This window comes from Oreochromis aureus, linkage group 7 (genome assembly GCF_013358895.1).
Source record: "Oreochromis aureus strain Israel breed Guangdong linkage group 7, ZZ_aureus, whole genome shotgun sequence".
In the NCBI taxonomy this organism is placed as follows: Eukaryota; Metazoa; Chordata; class Actinopteri; order Cichliformes; family Cichlidae; genus Oreochromis; species Oreochromis aureus.
Window position 1 is genome coordinate 34796697 of NC_052948.1, and position 27750 is coordinate 34824446.

General features: G+C 39.5%; 1 protein-coding gene across 2 annotated transcripts in view; it reads left to right on the plus strand.

Annotated features, from left to right (window-relative positions):
* The window catches only part of whrna (whirlin a), a 209183-nt gene that overhangs the window by 1600 nt on the left and 179833 nt on the right, over positions 1-27750 (plus strand). The window lies entirely within an intron of this gene.

Here is a 27750-nt window from a genome sequence, read left to right on the forward strand (position 1 = left end):
TGCATTTTTCTTACACAGCCGAAGCTAAATTCTCTTTATAATAAACAATACATGTATGTTATTAGCTCCCAGCAACATTGAACTGGCACGAACTCCTGGGAACTACTTCTGCTCTAGACCTCGATATCCCGTGTATGATTATCTCCCGTCTCGCATTAATTACGTGTTTGGCCTCTGTGTCTGAAATTGACCTCTTGGCACTAACAAGCTCCGATGTGTTCAGGGGAATTAATTTTGTCCACTGAAAGCAGCTTTGTAATATCACTACGCATGTGCTGTAGCAACACTGGAGTGTCAGCTTTAAACTACTACTTCTAGGAAGCTCGTATGTAACCAGACACCTTCAAAGCAGCTGGTAACCATAGAAGCCGGTGTGTGTGTGTGTGTGTGTGTGTGTGTGTGTGTGTGCGTGCGTGAAAGGAGGTCATTTCTTTAACGCTATAACTTAGAATAAAGATGACTTTATCCCCGAGCACTACTGTTAATGACATTGAGCGCAAAGGACGCCTATTAGTAAATGAGGTGATAAAAGAGCATGTGCGAATAAGTGTGCAGGGCAGATTGATTTAGGAGGAATTCTATTGAGGACTTGGTTTTATGAGTCTTGTGAACTGTCCATGGTGCTGAAGAGTCCTCTTAACTCTTTTACCTCTTCATCCTGACTTTTTCCCCTTTGGCTCCGTTCTTACCCTCATAGTGATCTTTGTTGTGATTGCACTCATTCACACCCAGGTTGTACTCACAGCACAAGCAATCACAGTTCAAAAACACAAGTCAGTTTTAGCAGGGTTCTAAAGTTGCGTCTCACTTTAATTGTTTTATGTTGTTAAGAGATTCAGAAACTCACTTTTTTAATGCATAATTACACTGAATATGTAAATATACACTCACCAGCTATTTTTAGTATGCTTGTACCAAATTGGACCTTCTTTTTCCTTTAGAACTAAGAACCCCCCTCATAGATGTGGGTCCATATTGACATGGATAGCATTAAACAGTTGCTGCAGATTTATCAGCTGCACATCCTCCATACTAATCTCCCATTCCACCACTTTCCAAAGGTGCCCTGTTGGGCTGGGATCTGTGACTGTGGAGGCCATTTGAGTACAGTAAAGTCATTGTAATGTTCCCAGTTTGAGCTGATTTGAGCTTTGTGATATGGTGCATTGTCCTGCTGGAAACAGCCATCAGAAAATGGGTACACCGTGGTCATAAAGGGATGGACATGGTCAGCAGTAATAGTCAGGTGGGCTGTGGAGTTCAGCACTGGGGCATTTTGCTGGTGTGTCATAATCATTATGTGTTGTTGGTCTGGTCTCTCATGGAAAAGAGATTTCATTTCAGAGAAACCTCTTGTCAGAGTTTAGAATACCAGTTTATGGAGCCGGCACATGGAAAAAGGAGCTCGTCAAACACTTTTAGTGTCCATAGGATTTATTTTTCTGACACCAGCTGGAAGTATTAGTTAACAAGATTTAGTAAGTTACAATGGCAATTAAAGATAATGAGAAATGCTCACTTGGTTTCCTATGACATAAAATGTGTTCACTTTTTCTACATTGCCATGTGCTGTCTTTGGCCCGTGGGCCACACCTTGGAGAACCATGGTTTCACCACATGGATCTTTTGCACTCAGAGAGTAGAAAGTTCTCTGTTAAAGTATACGAGCTAAAGAAAAGTAGCCACCCAAAGTGCCAGATATCTGTAAGCTGCTTTTTAAAATGGTGGTTATCTGTAGTTGAAAGGTCACTGTTATGTTCCCTCCAGCGACCATGGATTATAGCTCAGATTGAGTCCTTTCTAACCTTCACTGGTCTTCAAAAAGTCATCCAGGCTCTGTCTGGTCTCGTCTGGGTTTTTGTAATTCACTTTATTCAGGGCTCAGCCACATGGCAATCCCCCATCTGCGTTTAATCCAAAAAACTGCACCTGTAGGCTTTTGGCTAATGCTTAGACATGAGAACATTTTATGCCTCTTTTCCTTCCCCATGGTTGCTTTAGGGCAAGTTTCGGGCTTTGCGGGGTCAGGGTCTCTGACACATAATATTTAACCTCCTATTGTTTACGGGCCCTCTGTTATCGTCTCTTCATTCCTGGTGTATTCTGTATCGTTTCTTATTGTAGCTTTGTTCATTTGATCTGCCCATAAGGGAGACACATAGGACATATACTTTCATAACTTTTTAGTACGTTGAAGTGAAGCATTCATTGTCCTATTTTTGTCTTAATAATACATTCTCTTAAATCTGCTGACTACAGTCTTTCACAAAACTGCAGGAGACTGTGACTGTGCCTCATTTATGCTTTGGCTGGAATACTAATGGCATGTCTTAGTTGTTTTTTTTTCTCAATCATTTCAAGTTGCCTCTTATCTGTGGAACAAATGCCGTTCATCATTGCTATTGTAAATGAAGAAGTGGAGCTTTCTCATCCCTTAATTCCCGTTGTCAGAATTCAGCTGCTCTATATTGACGATAGCATGTCTATACCTGTGACTGCTACTAGTTACCGCTGCTGCATGCCCTAGTGCTGTTATTAGCTGCAAAGTGCAGGCATCCAGCCAGCAGGAGAGGAGCCTTGTCTAAGATAAAGTCCCCCCGGAGGTCATTAATGCTTGAGTTCAGTTATTTTTATGCCTTCTCAGTTTGGACTAAATTTTATTACAGGCTTTTAGAACTGTAATCAATTTAACCTTTTAAACTCCAGGCCCACTTGCAAGTCCATTAATACAAACTCATGTTGTGCAACCAAACATTGTAAAATATAGTTTATATTCAGGTCAAGATGCTGGGTGACATTGTTTTTAATCTTGTGCTGCATCACTTCTTGTTTGTACACCCTAAAGCCTAATTTGTAATTTTAGGGATGCACCTTGAAATACCTGTGTGTGTGTGTGTGTGTGTGTGTGTGTGTGTGTGTGTGTGTGTGTGTGTGTGTGTGTGTGTGTGTATTCTTGTTTTTGTTGTCTTTGATGTCATCTATCCTCCTTTTCAACAAGAGAAACAAATACATTCTCATTATCTGTTTTAAAGTCTTTTATCCTTCCATCACAATGTCTTTGAACATTTATTCGGCACAAAATTGTTTTGGGAAACCAAAGATAAACATCAAACACTGCCATTGGAAAATGTCATCCTCCTAGCTGATTTGCCAATGGCAGTCATCAATGAGAGGGGAATTTTTAGATGTGGCATCTGCTTATTTGGTGAAGTCCCAAGAGATCATGCACAGCAGGGCCCTTTTCTGTATGATAAATGGATTCTGTGGATGACCTGGAAGCCATTTGGCCTGTGTTTATATCTGTGAGCACAGTCAGCGGCAAAGCAGATTTTTGGCCACCAATAACAAATCAATATCAGTTTAAGTGCACCCTATATTTGGAACATTGTTACCGGTTTACCTCTTGCCCGACAGCTCTTCCTGCTGAGGAAGTGAAGCAGTTACACTCTACCAAGCTCCACTGATAAAAGCAGTGATTTTACCCCTTAAAACACAGGAGTTGTTTGTCTACCACTTCTCAGTGTTATAATACGTTAATTCAGAACTTAACCACACAAAGTGGCTGAACAATGAGCTGGTCCTGTTTTCTGTGAGGTAAAGATGACTGCTTTTCTCAGTTTTGTCTGGTGGTTTTAAAAGACCATTTCTTTCTGAATGTGTTGTTTCTCCAAATCAAGAACTTTGTTGACTGTTGCCACATATCCAGTTGCAGCATTAAAATAAGCTATGCAGTTTCTGGAGAAATTGCTGTGGGACTGTTGCTGTTATGGGATTTTGGTCTGTGGCTTGCTGCTAAAAATTTGGTGGTAAATAGGTTTTTATTCTGAAAATGGCAATATTTCTGAGCATCATGCTAATTTTTTAAAATGACCTATGGGATTTTATTTAGAAAATTTCACAGTGTTAAATTATCTCGATCCTCAGTAAGTATTTGGAGGCCTTCATTTTTGAAAAAAGTGAGAGCGTCAATTAAATTCCTTTATTATTCTTATTATCTTGGGATTTTTATTTTGAATATCAGAGATGTATCTGACACCGGTGATTTTTTTTTAACAGTTAACTGTTAAGGCTTTTATTTGAAAAATCTCCCATCGTTAGAGCACCTTGATGACATCCAATCAATAGTTGGAGGCTTTTATTTTGAATAAGTAAGAGTGGAAATGATCCAACTTTTATTTTGGAAATTCCACTCTTTTTTCTTCTTCTTTCTTTTTTTAAAAGCGTATTGTTCTTCTAAGAAACTGGTGACTTTTATGTTCAAACTTGTTGATGCTATCTACTGCTGGAGCAGTGCTGTCTCTCCAATTTATGTCGTTATATTGCACAAATTATATTATTTATTTTAAAAAACAGATAAATCTCACAACTCTGGTCTCTGCTTTGATAACTGGCTCTCTTCAGTTAGCATTTCTGTATGAGTTGAAGCTTGGTTTCAGGATTTTCTACAATAATCAAAGCTGATATGTTTGCCTGATACATCGTTGCATCTCTAAATAGTTTTCTCATCCTTAAACAACAAACCAAATCACATCTAATAAACTTTGCTGATGATTAACTGACTGAATCTCTGTGTTTATAGTCCTTTCAAAATCCAACAGCCGCGTCTGTGAAGCTCAGTGAATCTAAGCTTCTGTCATTTGTGACAGATGAAATTTCACCACTGAATAAGCAGCTGTCTGGACGCTCTTGATGAATCCAGCTGTGACAGCAATTCATCTCGGCAGTCTCGTCGCCTTGAACTGAACTCCGGTCGCACCGAGTATCCAACTTCAAGCCTCAGTTTTAATTTATGTTTTTAACGCTAAACCAAATGTTATTAAGGTGGAAATTGTCGCAGCCCTAAATTCTAATCTTCAAGTCCAGAAATAGTTTTCTGGCACATTTACTAAGTGGTTCGGGCTGAGCAATCTCATTAGCTCTGTTTTCAGCAGGAACAGGCAGCTGTTTTTCCACCAAAGATGCTTTGATTTGATTGACCACAAAAACATTTTTAAAACATGTTGATGTTAATCCCAAAGGCAACCTCAAGCAACCTCTGCCTCTATGAACGGTTACCAAGAACAATCCCCTCATTTGTAACCCTCCTGGTGACATCATACAAACTCATTAACTTGTAATCACTTGGAATGCATCCAATAATTGCTTGTTTGTAAGTTTTGCACTGCAACTATATCCTCTTTAAGATCACATTAACGCAGTAAAGATGCCATTGCACTGAGCTCTCTGAATTAAATTCGGAGTGAGGTATAATAACATGCAAAGTGGGTTAAACATCTGCAGACTCTTCACAGCAGGCAGTCCGGTGCCGTCTGCATGTTGGCACTGCTGAGCTAGACCAACCTCCGTCACAACCCTGGATTGGGCTCCGAGCTATGAATCAATTAATAGTATAACGAGATTTCTATCTGCCTCCCACCATCTAATCGACACACTGACCATTAGCAGTCTGCGGAGCTGCTCCAGGCCACTCGGCTCCCGTTCCTCTAACTTGTGGCCAAGTGTTTGCATGTCAATGTCCCTGGCAGCAGACTATGTGTCGACCCAGTGAATTTAGACAGCGGCCAAGTTTTCATCTCTTATTTAATCCCCCTCACTCTCTGGTCCCTTTGCAGGAGGGTGATAAAAAAGCAACTGTTCCAAACACAGAAGAGGCACACAGTATTTCTTCAGCTCACTGTAGGCTGAGGGAGACAGGTAAACATATCGAAAAGCAAACTCATCTCTTATCTTTTGTGTTCTTCGCTGGCTCTCTGTTTGTTCTTTGTGCTGCTACATCGCCGCTCCTCTTTTGTTTCTTCCTCAAATCCTCCTCAGACTTGAAACCAATTAAATTAACAAAATCAGAGAGCCTGTGGCTGATGGTGAGACAAGACTGCCTGCCTTATTGTTAACAATGTCTCTGGCCAGGAAAGCAAAATTGATGTCCTTATCCCTATCCTGTCACATCTTCTGACTACCCGGCACGCCGCAGAGAAGATGATTAATGAAAAGCTGGTGCTGGGTAGATGCATACTTGGTTGCTAACCCTGGCTCTGGAGACTGAGGCCAAGGCAGGCTTTTAGGAAGAGGAGCGAGTCGGAAAGAAATTCAGCTGTAAGCTCTTGACACGTCATCGGGGGGGAAACAACAATCTACTGCTTTCAGAGGCCATCTCCGAACATGGGTTTGCTAAAGTGTAGTGGATTAAGCCTGTGGAGAAGTATACAGGAGGGAAAGGACGGTGTGAATGAGTAATGTGCTGATGATAAAATTAGACGCAGAGGCTTATTTAAAGCCAAGCCTGTTGTTGTGGCGGGATTATTGATGCTATTTGTGGGTCTGAGATAGCAGTAAAGGAAAGAACATGCAACAATCTGGATAAGCAAATGATTTACTTCAGTGAAAATCAAGACTTCCACGTATTTGCTAATGAATTAAACAGAGTTGTACAGAATGATCTTTAATGATGGATTTTGACTGCATGACACGTTTGCTAAAAAACTGCTTTTGGCTCATCGAAGAGAGATGGACCAAAATGATAATTTGCAGCTGTGTTCATTGTTATTCCGCCTAGTAAATGTGTGTATATCTGCTTGGATTTGTACTTGTTAGAAACCTTTCTTTAGCTGGTAGTTGCTCTGCTTTCTTCACCATCTGTTAAAAGGACACTGACTCACAGAACATCTGACGTGGTGCGCACGTTTAAACACAGGATCCAAAAAGGCCACTCCATTGATTTATTGGCTGCCATTAACAACAGTTAGGTGGATGAATGGTTGGATGATTATTTTTTTCTATACCTGAAATGAGATGGAAAAACAAAAAGTAAATACAATTATAGACTAAGTTAAAATGCCAGTGGTAACATTTTTTTAATGATTTGAATCAACCAGGCCACCACGTGTTCAGCTTCAGTCATTAATGCATCCATCATGCTGGTCTTTTAATTGCCTTTAAGGTAATACACACAGGAACTGAATGTAAGAGAAGTTTATTTGTCTGCAACAGACCGGGAACCTTTCAAGGGCGTACCCTCTCTCTGGCTCTGTGACAACTGGGGGAGCAGCCCACCCACCAGCAGCACTGAACTGGATAATTAATGAATGGGCCACGGCCCCCTGGTGGGGTGTGAAGGTACTGGAACCTGAACTCATCTTGTATCTTATCAGTAGAGGGAACTGAAAAAGGAGCAGTAGCTGTCAGGTGGCAAAATGGAAGATGTTAAAGGAGAATTAGCCACGTTCTTTACATAAAATCTAAAAGCAAGGTGAAATGTAAAAGCAAATAAAAAAATGAATGAGTTAAAAACCTAAAAATTGCTCATATGAAGTAGAATAGCCTAATAAAAATAAAGTATAATGAAAAGACAAAATAAGATTGAAATGATAAAAAAGAAGGTAGCACAGATGAATAAAAAAGAAGCTCAATAAATAAATTAATTGAATGTCATGTAAAATGCTGAACATATATAAGCCAATATAAGAGCGTTTAGACAGGAATTAATTACAATTCAAATTAATAAAGAACTAATAAAAGAGGAAAAAAATATGACCAATAATACAAAAACATTACACAAAATTGAAGTGCATTGTTACAAATGAGAAACGATTTGACTGAATAAAAGCCAGTCTGCAGCTCTCTGAGGGTTTGTTCCAGATTTGGAGAGGGGGCATAGAGATAGAAATTAGAGCCGTTTCAAAGGACCTGAGGGCACGGGATGGTTAATAACATAGCAGTCGGTCAGAAATGTTTTTTGACCATTTTTTTTTCTGTTTTTTTGTCATAGTTTGACAATCAGGAGCCTGCATAAAGATCTGAGAACTGCCGCATTATGAGCCATTTTCACGGTCTCAGCGAGCACTCGAGAAGCGACGTTCTGAATTAGCTGCAGCTGTCTGATCACCTCTTTAGAGAAGCCTGTAAATGCTCATTACAATAGTCGAGTTGGCTTATGATGGACAAGCTTTTTGAAGTCCTGCTGAGACACAAGTAATTTAATCCTTAACAATTCAAGGACTGAAGGCTGACTGCAAAGCAGTGACTAGACATTCAAACAATCATGAAACATCTGTACGCAGTAAATGTAAAAATAAATAAATGAATGCTTAGCCAGAGGTTGTTTGGTTTCCCCGATGTATAAATCTCGGCAAGCCTCCTGGCACTGTGTACACTATATTACTTCTCTTCGTGCTGGACAACTAGATCCTTGGGGTGGACAAATATTTGGCGGAACGTGTTTTTGGGATGTAAACACCAAAATGGGGCACTTAACTTGTAACTAAACACTATGACATACATATAATACTTATATATTAGTCTGGATATGACAATAAATATTAATCTTTTTTTCCGACAAGGAGGAAATATGAGATGAAAGCGCCTGCCGATGTCTTCAGCACAGAGACAGACCAGGGACTGAATCATCTGCCAAGCTGCCAAGAATCCCAGCTTAGAGTTTCACTATGAGGGCGGAAAAAAGCAGAAAAATGATAAGAGAGAAAATAATTCTGACCAAGCCTGACAGGAAAAAAGTGGGAGTATGTGACGGATAGACCAGTTGTGCACGTGTTCCCAACAACGACACAGCGAAAAGAGTTTGTTTAAAAAGTCTTTCACCACCACTGTTTGCAGTTCAGAGCTCTGAACTTAGGTTGTTACAGCTGGTTAAGAGCTGTCTGGAGTAAACAAGTTTGAGTGCCTTTAGGCTTGGCCTCTGGCCTTGTGTTTACATACTTGTGTTCCTTCATCTCGAATCACACTGACAGCAGATTTGCCTACTGCATCACCAGAGTTCAGAGTGCATCTTGATGCCTTAAGGCATCCTGAAGGTCAACATTTGTGCTGTTTACTAAAGAGCAGAGGCCACAAATGTTGAGCTCACAGCTAAGGAAAGAAAAATTCCTTATTCCCAGCTAACATAGTCATGAGCAAGATAATTAACATCTAATGGATTACGCGACCCAGAGTTAAAGAATTCATTGCTGCATGTTGCTGAAAATGATTAATGAAAATGATGAAAACATGCACACCTAACGAGCCTTTCAGGATGCACAAAACTCTAAAACCAGACCAGTTCACAAGTTGTTTTTGGCCTTTTTCTGCATACATGTTTCCATTTATTACAGACTTTAAAAGTCTATTGCCTTACATAAGCACTTTGCTGGGGCGTTGGACAGCATTTTCTTTCACAAGAGGCTCATTTACTGGTGAAAATGCACACTCCTACAAGTAATTCATATTTACAATATAAAAATCTCAGTGTACTTGATATGATTTGTATGAAAGGTGCACTGTTAAATGGTCTGTATGAATGCAGTAGCCTGTAGACAATGCCACATCTGTTTCATGTCTTACTGAACTTTTCATGATGAAGCGAAGGGAACTTTAGCTGTAAAGATTTTTCTGGTTATGTAAGTAATCATTTAAAAAGAAACCTTGACCCATAACGCTATAGCCAGAGCTTTATTATTTTTAGATCGTTATTAACACTGGCAATATTCATGAGAATTGATTTTTCTCTGCTGCAAAGACAAAAAAGAAAAAAAAAACATTGGCAAGAAAGTAAAGCTGAGTCTTTTTCAGTATGAATTAGTCACTGGGACAGGAGAAGTGAGAAACTTTTGCATTTCATTCATCTCAAAGTTTTTCCAGTAAGAGCACAGTGTATGAGCCATTTATATTCCATAAATACTACATGCACAAGTGAAGTTTGAGATTTTTGGGGCTATTTTTTGCTTCCATAACACAAAAATGTCCAAAATATTTTGGGCAAATTGGTCCACCTTAACTGAGACAATGCATCATTTATAGACCAATTTTCACAAACTGGTAATACAAAACAGGTTTTATAAGTAAACAACTGGGAAAGTTTCATGGTGATATCTGGTAATTAAATATTTTAACCAGTGAATAAATGTTATAAATAAATAAAAATGTAGAAAAGTTTTACAATTCGTATTTTTAGAGGATGGTTTCTTAATTTTTTCTCAATCTCTGAAAATGTTCACTTCAGTAGTGCTTACATACACCAAACCTACAAGTTTTGATTAATTTTTTTTCAAGTTAAAGATTTTTACAGAGTTTGTTTATGTAGTGTCATTTAAAGAACAGTTTGACTCCCAAAGGAAAAAAAAACTTTGACTTTAATGTGCAAAAAAACCCAACCCTGAAACAAGCTATTTTGAACTCAGATTTTCCTGGTATTCAAATTTCTCTTGTGGGAATTATGCAAATTATTGCATATTTCAATAGCTAAATGCCTCATTAACTTGAATATAATATTTCTAACAACTAATAAATGTGTTTTTAATGTAAGTACCAAATATGTATTAATTTGTTGACTATTCCCCTGTAAGAAAGACACAGTGGGGGAACAGTCGGTAAATGAACATGAATGTCAAATAATTTGCATTTTGACAGCTTTCAACCAGTGTCTGATTCAGTCTGTTATACTGTTGGCGCCCCAGTTAAAAAATAATTTTAATGTGAATGCAATGCAGTCCTGTGATTGCTTGAAACTTTGATATTTAATGCAAGTTTTACTTTGAAAGAGTTTTCTGCACTTGTGATCAGTGTTGATTTGATGGTTCTGTAACAAAATCAAGAAATAGATTTTGATTTATGCTTGTAAGGATTATTTTATTTGGGCAGCAGCTGCTTGTAATTTAAGGGAGGAGATTGAAGTGTTGCGCTGGCTGGAACACTGTGATTTACCCAACGAGCAGGTGTCTCTTTGAAAACTGCCCTTGCGGGTACCCTTGAGCAAGACACTTAGCACCTAACTGCTCTACTGGCCAACAGTTATTTGGCCACCATCTTGTACTGGCTGGCTTCCAGTTGTGACAGTGTGTGTGGCTGTACAAGTGTGAAATGAGTCATGACTTAAGTTTGGAGGATCAGCGCTTCTCCTCCTCCTTATTATTCTTACATGTGACAGCTTGAACTCTCTGCCTCAAGGACAAAGGTACCGCTGCAACGATCCCTTGATGCTGGTCTTTGCCTTTTCTGTCATATCGTCTGCAAGTTTGGAAGAAAACCTCTCTAAATCTGACTTTATCCTGAGAAAAATGCCTGCTTTTCTTTCTTTTTGTTTTCATCTCAGGGTGTGAAATATTGCTGTTCTGTCAGATGATGTCACACACTGGTTGTGGCATCAATGTTGGACCTCCAGAGATTAATGGCCCTCTTTTAAAATGCTAATACACAGTGCTTAAAAAATTTCTCAGACCACCTGTCATAAAACATGAAAACTATTTTAGAAATCTGTCAAAAACTTCTTTAAAGCTAAAAATCACCTTGCTGTTTATCAGGCAAATAACAGAATTAATTCACATTTTTATTTGAGGCAGCACACTGGACTTCTTAGAGAAGTCAGAAGTGAATCAAACATAACACGCGATGGACTAGAGTTCAGTTTCCGTTTTGAGCTTTGTTTTGCTTAGTTTTCATTCGCTGAGTTACTTATTTATTTTTATTTTTTACTTGCTTTTTACTTTTACTTTTGGTAGGCTAAGTGGAAACCTTTGGGGTTGAAAACAAAGCCAATGTGAAATGCTAAAAGCTGCAGTTCTTTTAGGAGTCTATGGCTTCCATGTTAAAATGCCAAACTTTGCAGCATTAAAAGACACATTCACAGCCTGTTACACAAAGTAAATAAAACTAAAAGGTAGTTTCCTCCTATGTAAATTAGCTGTGGCTGTGTGGGTCGTAAATAAATCAAAACGTCGGTGGTTTGATTCCCTGTCTACTCCAGTCAGGGGCAAAAAAAGTAGAGTTGCCCCCGATGCATCCGTGTGAGTGTGTGTGCGCAGAATGTTACACAAAGTGTATGAATGGGAATGTGTGTAATTTGGTGAATACGGCCTGTAGTAAAAAAGTGCTTTGAGTGCCCAGTTAGAGTAGAAAAGTGCTGCTATAAGTACCCGTCCATGTTTTATAATATATATAAATATTAGAATTAGAGGTTCTTTTTTTCACTTAATCGTTTGGCTAATATTATATAGCTCGCTGTGTGGTGCAAATGATCTAAAAAGTTTCCGCATTTTGATGAATAAAATTCTAGCATTTTATTAGCCTGCACTAATTAGCAGGTGTGTGTCTGTGTACTGCACCTTTATAGCCTATTAATGCAGATTACTAACTAAGCTTAATAGACCTTCTTGTATGGTTACAGTAACTTTTGGATTCAAAAACCAATGTGGTGTCAGCCAAAAAGCTAGCATTAAGGCTTCAAATTACAGGGTCCAGTAGTAGGTGATGGTGGCTACGCTCATGTTATACAGTCTGCCATGGTTTGGTTTGATTTAGCCACTGAAAGGTATCTGGTTGGGATAAAACAAGTCCCTTCACATCATTAATGCCATTGTGCGAACTGACACCAAATGTGACAAAAAAACGGTATCTTACATTATGTGATGAGCTTGGAGTTGCTGTAGATACCGGTCTCACTACTTCCTAAACCCAAAGCACGCCAGAGGACACCTTGTGTGAATTTTGGAGACGCTAGATGCTTTGATTAAAGTACAGCATGTCCCGGGAATGAGATTAGGATGTCTTCGGACTACGGCTGCCTCGCAGAATGCTGGAAGGGTTCTCAGTTTTCTCCAAACATTTACTCAACCCGCAGTGAATTAATATTATCACAGTGCAAACTGTTTAATTTTCCCTGACCAACAGATGTTCACTTTGGCAGCTAAAACTGAGCCAATCTGAAATCTCTACATTTTTTTTTCCTCCTAGAAAAGAATAGAAAAAGTGTTTTTGTTCAGCTCAGGTTGGTGGTAAGCAGCTGCTCACAAGTCGAAGCACAAAACTCTCGATTAAGTGTTGTTTTGCTGCTCTGGCTGCAGAAGAAGAAAGAGAAAATTGATAGAAAGGAAGCTAATGATTGAATGGAGCACTTAATGACTATTTTTTTGCGATGAAATGTAACACAGGAACAGTTTACTCCAAAGAAAAACAGCCGATTGATCTTTTTATATGATTTTCGTCCAACTCTGGCCATATTGTGGCATTTATATCATGATATATCACCGCTGGTTTTAATCACATTGTCCTTCCCTTCCAGCAAATGCAATACTTGAAGGTTTATTGTAGCTCCTCTGTTCAATTTGTCTCCATAATTATACTGTAAAATATTTATAAATTGCTTTAATTAAGTGGGCGGGGGCCAGTTCTGACTGGCTTTGTGTTGTGGCATGCTGAACCAATGAATATTGAAATGTTTACTGGCTTAGGAGGCTCGATGGTGAAGATTGAGTGGGAGATTACGGAAACACACTCATACTGTGATCTAACTTTGTGCAGGACATGATGTTCCATGCTGAATTGACTATTTAGCTATGGTGTGCTTGTTGATATTTTGTCCAGCTTTTTACATTGTTATTCCTAATTTTAGCATTTTTGTCACTCATGTTCATGTACATGGAAATAAAAACACGCAGCAACTTTAACCTCTATCTTTCTAGAAGTGTCTCGTCTCTCTCCCCTTCTTTGGTATCAAATATTTGATCATTCTGTCCATCTTAATAAAGGCATTTTCATTCTCCTCTAGTTGGTCCACCTGGGGTCCCATAGACAGACTTCCTGCCAAAGTGACTCTATTGTAATGGTCTAATTGCTTTACAATGGAGCCACCAAATGCTCCAATTCACAGCGAAGGTGTCCCCAATCCATCACCTGGAGTCCACGGCGCTAAATCACCGGAAGTAGCCATTAATATCCGGTCAATGAGCTGAATCCCGCCATTTCTAGAGACTTCTGTCTGCAGGCAGGAAGTGGCTCATTCTATTAGGCCTCAGGGTGCTCTGAGTTTAACAGAAATCTGATTTTATGAGTGAGACTGAGTGAGAATACCACGGTCACTCGTCACGTGAAAATTGCAGTTTTTGAATTCATTTGGTACACAGATGGTACACAGCATTGGGTTTATACACTCAAATGCTTCTGTTACTAATAACACAATCGTGAAGATAACAATACTCTGTTTTTTATTGAAACTGGTGGTGCATTCAAACAGAAGCTGAGGCCTGGAGGAATATGAATATTTGTGTGTGTGTGTGTGTGTGTGTGTGTTGTGTTGCAGTGTCTGTTGGTCTGGGAGCTACAGTGCTAAAGTCTTGAATTACCATCCATTTCTTCATGTTTTGCCAGACATTCTTGTAATGTTTTGAAGTGGTCTTGAGCTGTTGTACTTTAGTCCATTTGAAGGTCTTCAAAGTTTTTCTTTGGACACTGGCTGCTTTTTTAATCATTTTCAGTCCAGTCCTTGTACCTGATGATTTTCAGAGGCAATATTTTTCTTATTTTAAGTTACCATGAGCATAAAAAGCCACCTAAATAAACCAGTGTTGTCTACAACTGACAAATTAACAAAGAAAAAAAATTAAATTGTATCATTATTCACTTTGTTACTAGCAGTCTGTTGCAAAATCACACAATTTATTTAATTGAGTCTTTAAAAATTGCCAAAGAAAACAGTTTAACAGGCATAAAGTAGTATTGTTGCATCAATGAGGTGATTCTCAAAGACCTATTAGCCACTAGGTACTAGCTGGTTGACATATCTTGGCATAATCCGCAGTTACTTCTAATTTTGAGAAAACTGGATAGAAAAGGCCAGGTTACAAAAGAACTGGACTGAAAACCAGTGACAACCGGTCTGATCGAGAGATGGATCCAGATTTCAAATTTTTGGCTCATATTGTCTTCGATATATATGAAGGAGGTCAGGAGAGAGGTCCAAGAGCGAGTGTCTACAGACATCCATGAAAAAGCCTTGGGGCTCCGTCATGTTTTGGGACTACATTTTTGCCAGTGGTCTTGGGAATCTTGTGAAAATAGATGGAATTATGAATGCAGAAAAGTACCATCAGATTTTTATTCATTATTTAAAAAAAACTGAACTGAGAAACTCAGGAAATATCTCATTTCAAAATCTGTTCACATATTGATCTAAAAGCAGATTTAATTCATGAAATATGATACATAATGCATATTTAAAATTAGAAAGTAAGAAAAATGCATGGATGAAAGATAAAGGTGAACTCATTCTTCATTCAAATGCAAGTTACAGCGTAGGCTGATAAATCTGATTACAGGTAATGCCGCATGCGTGCACTTGCCCTAACCTTAGGTGGGATTGAATTGAGCTTGTTGGGCATTTCTGTCTGAGGCTGCATGTCAGCCATCGTAGGTGTCATGAGGCTGCAGGATTTCTGCTTTGAATATCAATGAGGATTTGCAAGGTTCCATTGTTACTTTTTTTTGTCTGTTGCTCTCTGACACATATAATCAGGAGCTGGGGACAGGGAAAGGAGAGATGTGTCTGTAGCTACAACGCACACACAAAAGCCCAGGTGATTATTATCCCGCTCAGAGAGTCAATTAGAGAGAGATACAGAGACCTTTCTGTGACAGAGTGACAGATGCATTATTAAAGGAAATAAATCTGCTTGCATTTTTGCCCTTTTTTTGTATGTCCCACAGGGCCTCTAAATCCTTAATAAGGCTGACTTTTAAATAATTCAGTTTATTGCAATTGTCTGTTATTATTTTATCTATCATCTGTGATTTGATCATTTCCACAGCTGATTCAAACCAGTGCCTATCTAAAAGTTTTTAAACGCATCATCTTTCTGATGTCAGCACAGGCAATGTGGGAATACTCAATATGGGAATAAGTGTAATTCACACTAAGACATATTGCCACGAGTTGCCAACGATAACAATGACATCATGATACAGCAATTCTACAGTATTTGATCTAGGATGCATTATGATAAATTAACCAGTGAGGTTCCTCTTCTTCATCACAGTCTCATTTAACTTCCCTTCAGTTTACTGTCATCGATTTGATTGCACCAGCACAATAAATCTGCTGAGTCAAATTGGTGGGAGAATATTTTTAGATTACATGCATGTTATAATACAAATGTTATTATTATTTATTTGCAATTTTTATTGAGAACTTTAATAATCCTATGGTCAAACACTAGATGGAAGCACATCATGACAAAATTGCATCATTTGCAAAAATCTGCATAATCTTTAGTTGAGCCTATAAAAAAAATAACACAGTCTGACAGGCATAAAAATAAACTTGGCACAAAAAGAAAGGAAATTTGTTTGGCCAAATTTCTTGTAATGAGGCTTCTTGTCAAAAAATCTTATTCTGTTATGAAGCCTGTTTAATTCCCCTTAAATGGTGCAACATTTGTGTCAACCAGTGTGGTTGTGTTGGTCACTCTGGCACAGACAGCACGCCCAGCCTGATCCCACAAGTGTTCAGCGGGGTTGAGGTCATGACTGCAGGCAGGCAATCCCACCCTCTCCACTTCCAAATTCTGTAGGTAAACCCTGCTCTGTGGGGGCAAGCGTTGTCATCCTGGAGAATGGAGTTTGTTCGCAGACAAGGTTAATAGAATCAAATATAATAATGACTTGGCCATCTTATGTTTTTATAGTTAGTACCTTGGTTATTTTGGCTCACTGTGTAATTAACTAGATTGACCTACTGATGTCTTTTAAGATCAGAACAGATGGAAGAGTAGATCATCTACCAATCTGAAAGTTGTGGATCAATCCCTGGTTTCTGCAGTCCACATGTCGACCTGTCCTTGGGCAAGATATTGAACTCTGAGTTGCCCCAATGCATCCATCGGTGTCTGAGCATGTGTGAAAGCGCTTAGGCATAGAGAAAAGTGCTATATGATTGATATTTTATTGCAGGCTTTAATTTCTTGTATCCACATTACATTTGGATAGAAGAGTGTTTTTAACAGATGGCTTTTGTATTTCATGGGTGATCGCTCGCTTTCATCAGTGGCGCTGGCACCACCTGGGCACAGTGTGCCAGTGTTCTGTTGCCTGGCTCTCCTGCATGAGACACCTTACTTGGGATTTGGTTTGGGTTTTGCACCAAATAACATTCTCTACACCACTTTTCCATTCATGCACTCACCCACTCCACTGATTGTAATGACTACACACACTATGGTTGGTTGAGGTTCTTTCCTTGTTTTTGTCATTTAAAATAAATAGTCTTTTGTCTTGACCAAGATGCATGTAATTAGTCTTGCACACCTGTGCTGAGTGAAGCTACGACTGCAGATATGCATTGGTGTAATTATGTCTTTAGTCCAATAAAATAAACCCCTTATTACTATCCAAACCTACCTCAAGTGTCTGGAATTGGCTGCTGTTATGCCATTGTTTACATTTTTTTTAGTTTTCTTATCGATATTTAGAACTGATAACATTGTGAGGTCACGTAGGGATGCACCAATCCAACTTTTCCCAGTTCCAGTATGATACAGATACCCTGGTTTTGTGTATCTGCCAATACATTATAATATGCCAGTATAATAAGTTCCCATTAAATACCAATTTTAAATAAAAAAACAAACATTGATAAGTACATTTAATATGTTGTGCAAAACACCACCACCACCAAAAAAATCTCCGCCATTATATAAAAGGGCCAGGTGAACTCTTTGCAGAAGCAATACGCTTCCCTTTGTAACAAAAATCTGTCTGAGCGTTTTCTGTTAGCTTCCTGCTAACAGTATGTTAGTGCAGAGCTGCTGGTGTGTTGCACAGTAGCTCCACAACAACACAGCTGAGAGAATGGATTGGCCCATAGAATGACTTGGATACCTGACCATGGATACCTGATGGAGCTTTTCTGTTCCCATTCCTACTCAGCTGGAGCAAGATGGTGTGGGTAACTCTGTTGATCATGTAATAATGATATAAAGAGAAATATAGCACCGGTGAATTTAGTATGCTCTCAGCACGGTTACATAAAATTGTTGCCTCGGTCGATGTTAGGAGCTGCTTTTTTCTGTTGTTGCAATTGAAGCGCTGGTTTCCTTTGTGGTTTGTAAGTTCTGTAGTGGACACTCTCTCTCGCTCACTCGCTTCCTTGCTCTCTCTCTCTTGCTCTCACTCTCACTCACACACATGCACACACACAAACACACACCGGCAAATTTTCCGGCACTGCCTGATGCAAGCAGCCATTCAGTGATTGCTCTACTGGAGGAGGAAGAAGAAGAATTTAATAGAGTTACGTAAGCACAAGAGAGGACGATTTAAATAATCTCTTCCTGAGAAAAGGACTTCCTGGGAGGTTGAGGAGTCCTCTGATGTGTGAATTATCAGGACTGGGGTGGAGTAAAAACACTGGGAGTCTTCAAAGGAGAGCGGCTGGGTTGTATAAGCCACATGGACTTTCTGATCGACTTTTTTTTAAACTTAGGTTTAATCACTCACATATTCAAAGCGAGACCACCAGCATAAACCTAAATCCTCTTTTGTGTGTTTGTCATGTTACATTATTTCCTTCAAGACACACACAGTGAGAGCCAGCATTGAGTTGGTTAAGTGGCCCAGATGTTTCTTTTATGTTTGTGATAACCACAGAGGAGCCCTGCTGGTCATCTATTGCTTTCTCTCCCATCTCCTACACACACTCAGAGTCCTGCATACTCCAAACCATCTTCTGTCCACCACTCTTTCAAAAGAGGCAAGGAAAAAAAAATAGGAGTTGAAATTCTGGAAGTAGGTGCAAAGGACACGATGAGATTCAGCTCAAGCTCTGTTGTGGTGCGTTGCAAATTTTAAGTGATCTATGTAATTATTTGATAAGGTGATTGGCAACTGAGCCTGATGAGGGTTCCTGAGTGTGAATAATTCAGAGTGTTGTCATGGTGTGTGTGTGTGTGTGTGTGTGTGTGTGTGTGTGTGTGTGTGTGTGTGTGTGTGTGTGTGTGTGTGTGTGTGTGTGTGTGTGTGTGTGTGTGTGTGTGTGTGTGTGTGTGTGTGTGTGTGTGTGTGTGTGTGTGTGTGTGTGTGTGTGTGTGTGTGTGTGTGTGTGGCGCTGATTGATAAAGCTCTCTTGGTTGAGTCATCAGCAATGAAGATGAGCAGATGTATTAGAAAATATATAGTTCTTTGCTTAAGGATCTAAGCCTGTCTCCATAAAATATTTGAGAGATTTTAACTGTGACTGATGCAAAATGCATTTCATTAAGAGGAGCTTAAATTTCAGTTTCTGCTAAAAAAAATCTTAAACAAAACATCTTAAAGAAACTTGTTTAAATTGGTTTTGCTTTGGACTCTTGTCCAGTTTTGAAAGAATTAGGCTTGTTTTCTTTTCAGAGGGGCCCAGAGAGTTAGGCTTCTTCTTGTTTGCAGTGGGCAGGTTGACCGATGAGATCAGGCAGGAGTCTCTGTGGATTATGATATTCGTAGATGAAATTGTGATCTGCAGGGCGCAAGTGGAGGTAAGCATAGGGGAGAAAAGCAATGAAAGTTGCTAGAAATTAGACAAAATACATGCATTTGAAAGAGAGGGACACAGGTGGAAAGGTAAAGATGTAAGGTAGTGAGGATGGATGGGCTTAAATATGTGAGGCAAACAATCCAAAGAAACAGACAGTGCACAAGACAAAAGGATAGCAGCAGGAGTGAAAGGGATGGTTTACAAGATGTTATGCAGACCTGCTTATGATGTCAAAAACAGAGGCTGAGCTGGAGGTGGCAGAGTTGAGGATGCTAAGATTTTCATTGTGAGTAACCACAATGGACAAGATTAGAAATGAGTATATGAGAGATACGGCTCAGATTGAACCGTTTGGAGGCAAAGCAAAGCTGAGCTGGTTTGGACATGTGCAGAATGGGTATACTGGACAGAGGATGCTGAATATGGAGGTGCCAGGCAGGATGAAAAGAAAAGAAGATTCACAGATGTAGTGAAGGAGGATATGCAGAGACTTGTGGGACAGAGTGAGATGGATGCAGATGCAGTGTGCTGTGGTGATCTGTGAAAGCAGCAGAGGTTTTGCCTTTGCCAAAAATCTTGTCTATTTGTGCGACTGTCTTCTGTAAAGAACAGAAGTTGTCTTATGGGTGTCACAGTATGTAGAGAAAAACATTGTCGAGTAAGTCCTTAACAGGCTGTTTGTTCTGCTTTTTGATTAGATGTGATTCCACTTTCTGTTGCTGCTGTTTTTAAACAAAATCCACGTATGACTCCTTTTGGTTAATGTTTCCACTGCAGAGATGTGAAGTGCAGCTTCAAAAGAATCTATTCTGACTCATTCGTACAAACTCTGTGGCTAGAATTATTATTATCTTTTTCTTCACCTGGTTCCCGGTCATACATTATATCTGTTAAAATTCTGTCTGCCCTGCTGCAGAAGGTTAGCTGTGCATTGTTAACTTGTCTTATATTAGTTTTAAATCACATAAGAAATGTGAGACGGTTGTGTGGCTAACATAGGTTGCCTGTCAATATGCTCCACATCTTTCCTGATGGCCAATAATATAATAAATGTCCAATGTTGGTTTGTAATAACGGTTTCCTAATAAACCATAAAAATACATTCTCATGACATGATCTATACTTTAAGACCTAGCTACAGTGTTTCCTGCTGTGAAACGTCCAAATTTAATGCATGCATTCTTGTGCTCCCTCACATTTAATGTTTTGACATCTGTACCAAATACCGTATAAAAAGACTTACAGCAGAAAGCAATCACATCATGCGTGGACCCAAGTGTAAGCTCTATAAAATGGATGTTTAACACACGAGCGAGCTCTGCTGTGAAACGGGGAACAACTGTTATGTTTTCCTCAACGTGAAATATGAAATAATTGGACCATCAACAAGTGATTCAACATCCTTTCAGTCAGCACAGTGAAGGTTTCACAGTTCTGCTGTCTACTGACCATAATCAGAAGTATTTCCACACAGGACTCAGTGTGTAAATTGCACTCTCTGTAGAGTCTTTACAGAGGTACAGTAGACCACAGGAAGACATTTTTGAGGCCTCGTCCTCGTATATTTGCAGGAATGCTTTATGAAAAGCAAGTGAGTATCTTTAATTTCACCTGCTTTTCAATGCTTAAATGTAAATTCTCGTGTTGAGACTCGCATGGAAATTTATACATATTTTATACATAAAAAAACAGGATGTCTGAAAAAGTCACTCTCCTTCTCCTTGTTTTTTTTATTTTCAGCAGACACAGCATTGACATATGACTGCAGCCTGCCTTTATGTAATTGGATTTCATGTAAAAAGCGAGTTAAAAGTTACGTAACATTAACTTCCTTTTCAGGTAGTTATTCATCCAAAGTCCACATCTATTTCTCAATTGGAAGCTATAGTAGCAGAGGCTAATCTCTGTCTGAACTGCCATGCCGAGACAATTACCCGGAGATAAGATGATGACTGCAGGGTATTTGGAAGATTGAAGTCTGAAGGACAATATGGGTGGCATCACATGATGGGCATTAATTCTCCCCTGATATTCCCAGGGTCAAACTAAGCAGCTGCGGTCATGATAAATGCTGATTCGGCTCAGATTATTACTGCTGACAAGGTGGCCTGTTTAAAGACTTAAATCCAGCTGCGGATGGATAATTGACTCCATGCTGAGGAAATATGAGTATTTCAGCTTTGATTTATTTCCTCTTTGTATTAACTGATTATAGTGATGGATGGAGGTAAAAAAAAAAAAAGTGAATCAAGGGAGATGAGAAGGAGGGGAGGAGGCTGACGCGACATCAGGAGATTGAGCTGGACATTTCATCTGTCCACAGCTGCGGTGTGTTTTCCAATTCACACTTATCACCAGTGTCCTCCTCAGCCCTGTGCCCTGTGCTGATTTGATCCCTTTGATCCCTAAAGAGGGCAGAATTAAGTGACCGGGAGAAAACAGGTGAAATTTCCTAACTTTGTCCTTTCAATTCAGATAATATAAAGTATTTATGATTGTCTCATTTTCTCAAGTCTCAAAAGTTTATATTGACACAACATTTCAAGTAAATTTGCAATGATGATATTTTCAGGATATAGAAAAAAATGCTATCTGCGATTACATCTTTCAGGAGCATGTATTGTATTTATTGCTCTGTCCTTGTCATGGTCCTGGGTCATTTTGACCCAGTGTTCTTAGTTTTCTTATGTTTTTGTATTTTCTTCTTTATTCATTCCATGGTTCCTAGGTTGTTCAGTTTAGTTTACTAGATTTCCCCTCGTGTCTGTACCCCCTGTGTCCCCCTCCACGTATCTGTGAGTCCCCATGCCTCGTTTCTCCTCCTCGTGTTTTATTCCATGTTTTCCCCAGCCCGTTATGTCTGTGCTCTCCCCATGTTCTCTCTCCCCCTCCTGTCTGCGCCTCTGTGTACTTCCTGTTTTACTTTGACAGTCTCTCGTCAGTATGCGTCGTGTTGTGTTTGCGCCTGCCCTGTCTTGTTATGATTATCTGTGTCAGCTGTGTTCCCCGTGTGTTCCCATGTCCCTCGTTATCCCTCTGTGTATTTATGTCCACGTCTCCCTCAGTTCTGTGTCGCGTTCTCCCTCATGACTGTGTGCCCCTCTGTGTTTCCTCGTGAGTCAGTTCCTTTAGAATCTCCCCAGTTTAGTTTCATATTATTTTTTATCGCCTTTAACTTCTGTCAGCAATAAAGCTGTGTTTTGAGTTCAGTCCTGTTTCCCGTGAGTTTGCGTTTGGGTCCAATTCCTGCCTGCACACAGCCTAATCATGACACTCCTGTTTCCTTTCTGCTTACAGTTAGGTCTAGATCAGGTTACCTTGAAGCATTTTACACTGCTATAGGCTCAGACTGGTGAAGGATTTTCTGTGTATGTCTTCACCACTTGCGTCTTTATATACCAGGGGTGTCAAACATAAGGCCCGGGGGCCAGATTAGGCCCTGGAAAGACTTAGCATAAATATTGTACTTATAACTGTTTTCTTTTAAAAACCTCCCCCAAAGTCATTCATACTGCAGCAAAGTAATTACATAACAGACAATTAAATTACCCTGTGTACTAAAGACATTTATTGATTTATGATGGGTCCACAGAATAAAAAATAAAAACAAACCTTTTCTATGAATTAACAAAACAATTCTGTTTTAAATGAGCTACTGTACCAGAAGTTTTTTCTATAATTTTAGACATCTACTTTTTACATTAAAGCTCAGAGTTGTGCTGACTGATTCTTTCATTTCTTATGACTTACTACAGTAGTAGTAGTTCTTCCTGTAAAAGGGGAGTTTGTCCTTCCCACCATCACCTAGTGTTTACCCACATGGGGGTGTCTGATTATCATTTTCTTCCAGTATAAAGTGGCCTGAGGAGGCTGTTGTTTGGCGGTATATAAATAAAACTGAATTGAACAGAAAATTATATTTACGCAAACAAAATGAAATGAATTTTCAATCTTTCCTCAATGAGCTCCTGTCAGTGATGACAGACTACCTACTTTGAAGTGTGAGTATATGGGTTCCATCAGCATCACAATGCTGATAAAGCATTTTGTAGAGTGACACAGCATAAGTAGCTTAGAGCAACACTGCATAACGCTTTAGTTTACACATAGTTAAACTAACTTGTAACTTTTCAGTAGATGCGTAATATTGTCACAAAATAAAATTGAAGATTATTTTCTGCTTGAGATATTCTGTCCTTGGTTGAACTTTTTAACCTGTTGCTTAAATCTTTCCTTTTTCACTGTGCAACTACATTAGATATCAGTAATTTCTATCCATTAGTGGTCTTCCTGTCACATGGAGTGCAACTAGCAAGAGCTCCAGCAATGCTTAATTGACTCATTTGCTTATTTTTGGATGTACGCAACAGTGTGTTTTTTGTTGTTGTTGTTGTTGTTTTTTGTTTGTTTGTTTTTTGCTGGGGGTTTTTTTAACCTCAAGTTGTGAAACAATTTTGCTGTTTCCACCATCAGCTTGAACAGTTTTCTTTCATATTTTGCAGACCACCATGCTTTCTTGGAGGTCTTACCTCTTCCAGTCAGCTAGTTTGCTTTTTTGAAACTAAATCATCAGCGGTTGACATGCTGATAGGTTTGGGCTTGCGTCGTTGTTGCGTACCAGTGAACATAAACACATGCTGCTAGATCATTGATAATGTCAGTTGACACTTTTTTTTTTTTTTAAACACATAAAAAATTGTACTGGTATTATTGTGAATGGTACGATTATGCCGCAGCCGTGCTCTTAATGAGATACAAAAAGAGAAGCTTTATCATCTTTGTTTCATTGCAGTAAGCTTCTAATTTTCATTAATCATTATTTACTTTTTTATCCAGTGAGAACTCTGCTGCAGTTCTTATTTTATTAAATTAAATACTTGTTCCTGCTGTGCAGCATGCGTGCATTTTGTAAGATTAACTTGCATATCAGTCGATCACACTATTGGATTTAATGAGATTAGAATAGCTAATACAGAACTGCAGCGCAAAGACTATAACTGTTTTTTTTTTCATAGCACTTTTTTTTTTCTCATCACTGTATTAAAGAGATTTGGGCAGATACTCAGCAGCTCATTTCCCTTTTCTCCTGAAACAGGAAAAACACTTGTTAAAAACCTTCTGAATATTTGTCTGTAGTCTTGTGAACATTGTCATGATGGCCAACGCCTTTTTTCATATACCAGTGAGAAGACAAAGAGTTTAACCTGATTTATTACAGGCTGGCTTTTTGCTGAATGTCATCCATCTTGTGCTAACATGTTGGGACGTATGCATCTCCTATTTCCAAAAGTGGCAGCCTCCCATCTGAACTGGTGATCTACAAAATGATGGCACAATAATGGCGACTATTGCTGAAAAGACCCTACATCTTCAAAGAGCTGAGAAAACATGACTCGAGACAAATGTATGAAGTATTCATCACTATTACCCGTATCACTCGTTCAAATTAAATTCAATTGTAAATGCTGCCATGTAAAATCTCATGTAAACAGTTGGCCATAGTTAAATTTCAGTCTGAATGAAGAAAATGTAAACAGTTGGTCTCAAATCTACAGTCAGAAGGATTTCAGTCTGACTACAATGAAGGTGGTGGTGGTCAGAGGCCCGTGGCGCCTGTGTCCGCACTGTCTGCGCCCAGGGCAGCTGCAAGACAAACCTATAGATGAATGTCAAAGTGTGTGTGTGTGTGTGAATGGGTGAATGACTGAATGTAGTGTAAAGCGTGTTCCTCTGGACACAAAGTCCCTAGACAAATGCACTATTTACCTCATTTTGCTAAAGCCAGAAAGATTGTTGTATCTACCTTCAGTCATTTCATACAGAATAACAAGGTGTGCGTGTGTGTGTGTGCCAGCCTAACATGGCAAGGAGCCCAGGTTGTAATGCAGGCCTTACCCTCAGCTTGTCACCCCATTAACCTCAAGTGTGTGTCAGTGTGTGTGTGAGTGCTGTCAAGCTTAGTCAGCAAGGTGGAATGCACTCGGACCTCCGCAGATGTGTGTTTTTGCTGATTTTGTACTGTAAGTGTGCGTGTGTCTGTGTGTTTGAGTGCATACATGAGAAGAGAGGAGGGGAGTCAAGTTCAGGTTCAGGACAGGTCAAGTGTTGGGGAGATGTAACAGTCTCTGTGGTGCCTCTGTCTGTACCGGGTGAGTACTCTTATACTTTATTACCTTCCCTCACCAAGCCCAAGGCTATCAGCACCCACAGAGTTATTACACCTTATCCAGGCAAGCGCACACATGACATTACACTTAGAATACACTCTCACCACAGGCAATACACAGTGTTGTGAAACAGCACCCTTGTGCAGAGTCCCCAAGATCTGAATTTCTGGTCCTCCTTGTCAGGTCTCAGTGGGACATTTTCTCATTTGGGTCTTATGCATTTGGTCAGAGCGTTATGAAAGCAGCTGGATATCTGCTTTGCCTGTGGTTTTAATACATCAATTCTTGATATTGTGCTTTGACCTCCGCCGTCTGCCATTAGTGCCTGCTTGTCTGGAGAGCCCATCACACCGTGAGAGGCCAGGGCCTTCTGTCAGCTCTCGTTCTCTGTACGAGCAGGAGAAGAGGTTTCATGGGAGCAATTGCTCTCAGAGGTTCTGATAATAGCTCAGTGGACCTCTGATCACTGGCTCCCTCAGTGGAGCAATTACACTATTCACCACCTATTATACCCTTTCTGACTTGTATAAATGGTGGTCTTACACATACATTTGGGCACCCACTTTGATGTTTGCCCTCACACATACTGAAAGCCGGTCCAATCAAAATGTTATCCAAAACACAGGTCGTCTTCTTCTCTTTCAATTAATCCTCCTTACAACTTTCAGGATTCATCCAGATGTTGTTCATATTCTGAAACCAAGAAACAAAGTACCCGTTTCTGCCTTTGACAGCAGTGATACAAAGAAGTGTTTTGCTGCTGAGCTGCGATAAATACATCAGAATGAAGTATACTAACAATAATTGTAGTGATTAATTGTTAAATAACTTTGTAGTTTGTCCTTTGAAGCACTTCTAAGTGCTTTGTAGGATGACGTCTGTACCAATAATACAAAGTGTGAAATGAAATAGCACCTAATAAAGGATAGAAAAGATTACTACACATGAAGTATTGTTCAATAATCACTGTGCAAACTTAAAATGCTGCAAAGTCACTTAAAGAATGTAACTTCACCTTAATAATTTTTTTTTCTTTTGAAAAAAAAGAGCACACTGGTCCAATCTGAGCTAATATCACTGGCTTGGAAGCTTTTGGTTTGTTGAGTGATTAATCATGATGTTCTTTTATAAAGTAAAGATTTATGTATATGTGTCTTTGTCTTATGCATATATAGATTCTATAGATATCTATACATGTATGTATCTATTATGCTTATACAAGCCAGGGCCTTCTACCTGTGTCTGTGTGGCTTCTCTCTATCCACTCCGACTTTTCCCCACAGTCCCAAGGACATGCGTGCTAGGTTAATTGAATGAATGTATTTCACTCTTTTGGGCCCTGTGATAGACTGGCAGGGTGTGCCCTGGCTATCACCCAGTGTCATCTGGGATAGGTTTCAGCCCCCTTCATGACCCTTAACTGGACAAGCAGTTAAGATGGATGGATATCTAAGTCACCAAGTGACTGGATGCTGCTGTTTCTGTTTTAGGGTTGTGATTCTGAGACAGAGATGCTGCTGACTTTTTGCATTGTTGCTGTGGTTTTCTTTTTGCCTGTGTCACAATAAGACAGCTGGAAAACGTGACGCAGGAGGACTAGTCAGCCTTGGTTGCGTGTATGCATTTGATGCTTGTGGAGTGCTAGAAGACACACACACACACACACCCAGAGGTTTGAAAGACCTACTGGGAAGCATTTGTGAGCGAGGCAGATAGATGTGATGGTCGAAGAAACATTTAGTCACTTTGTCTGGAACAGCTCTGTGTAGTTTTTCTTGACTCATACCTGTTGTCTGACCCTGATTACAAACACTTACTCGTTCGCTTGCTCACACACACCCACACTTCGCGCTATAAGCCTGGCAGAAAGGCAACAACTCCTTGACAGCAAAGAGCTTCAAAAGCACAGGGATGGATAGAAAGTGTGGAGGAGAAGGAGGGACGGAAAGATGAAAAATAGAAGGTGATCTCCTACTCATTATTGCTTTCCGGTCAGGTCTGTATGGTTTGTTGAAAATGAGAACTTGAACTTGTCTGTAAATTTTCTACATTAAAAAAATGAAAAGATGAACATAGCATACTGTGCAAAGGTTTTAGCCACTTTTCAATTTGTTTTGAAGGTGCTAAACAAAAATCTATATTTGGTCTTTACCAGCCTTTGCCTTTAAAACAGCACCTGTTCTTCTCCTAGCACATAGTTTTTAAGGATGTAGATAGCATCTTGGAGAACTAGCCGTGTCCTGATATAATCTCAGACTGACTCCACCATGTTTAGACCAGGCCTCTCTGGGGAACATGCCATCTGTTGCATGACTCCTT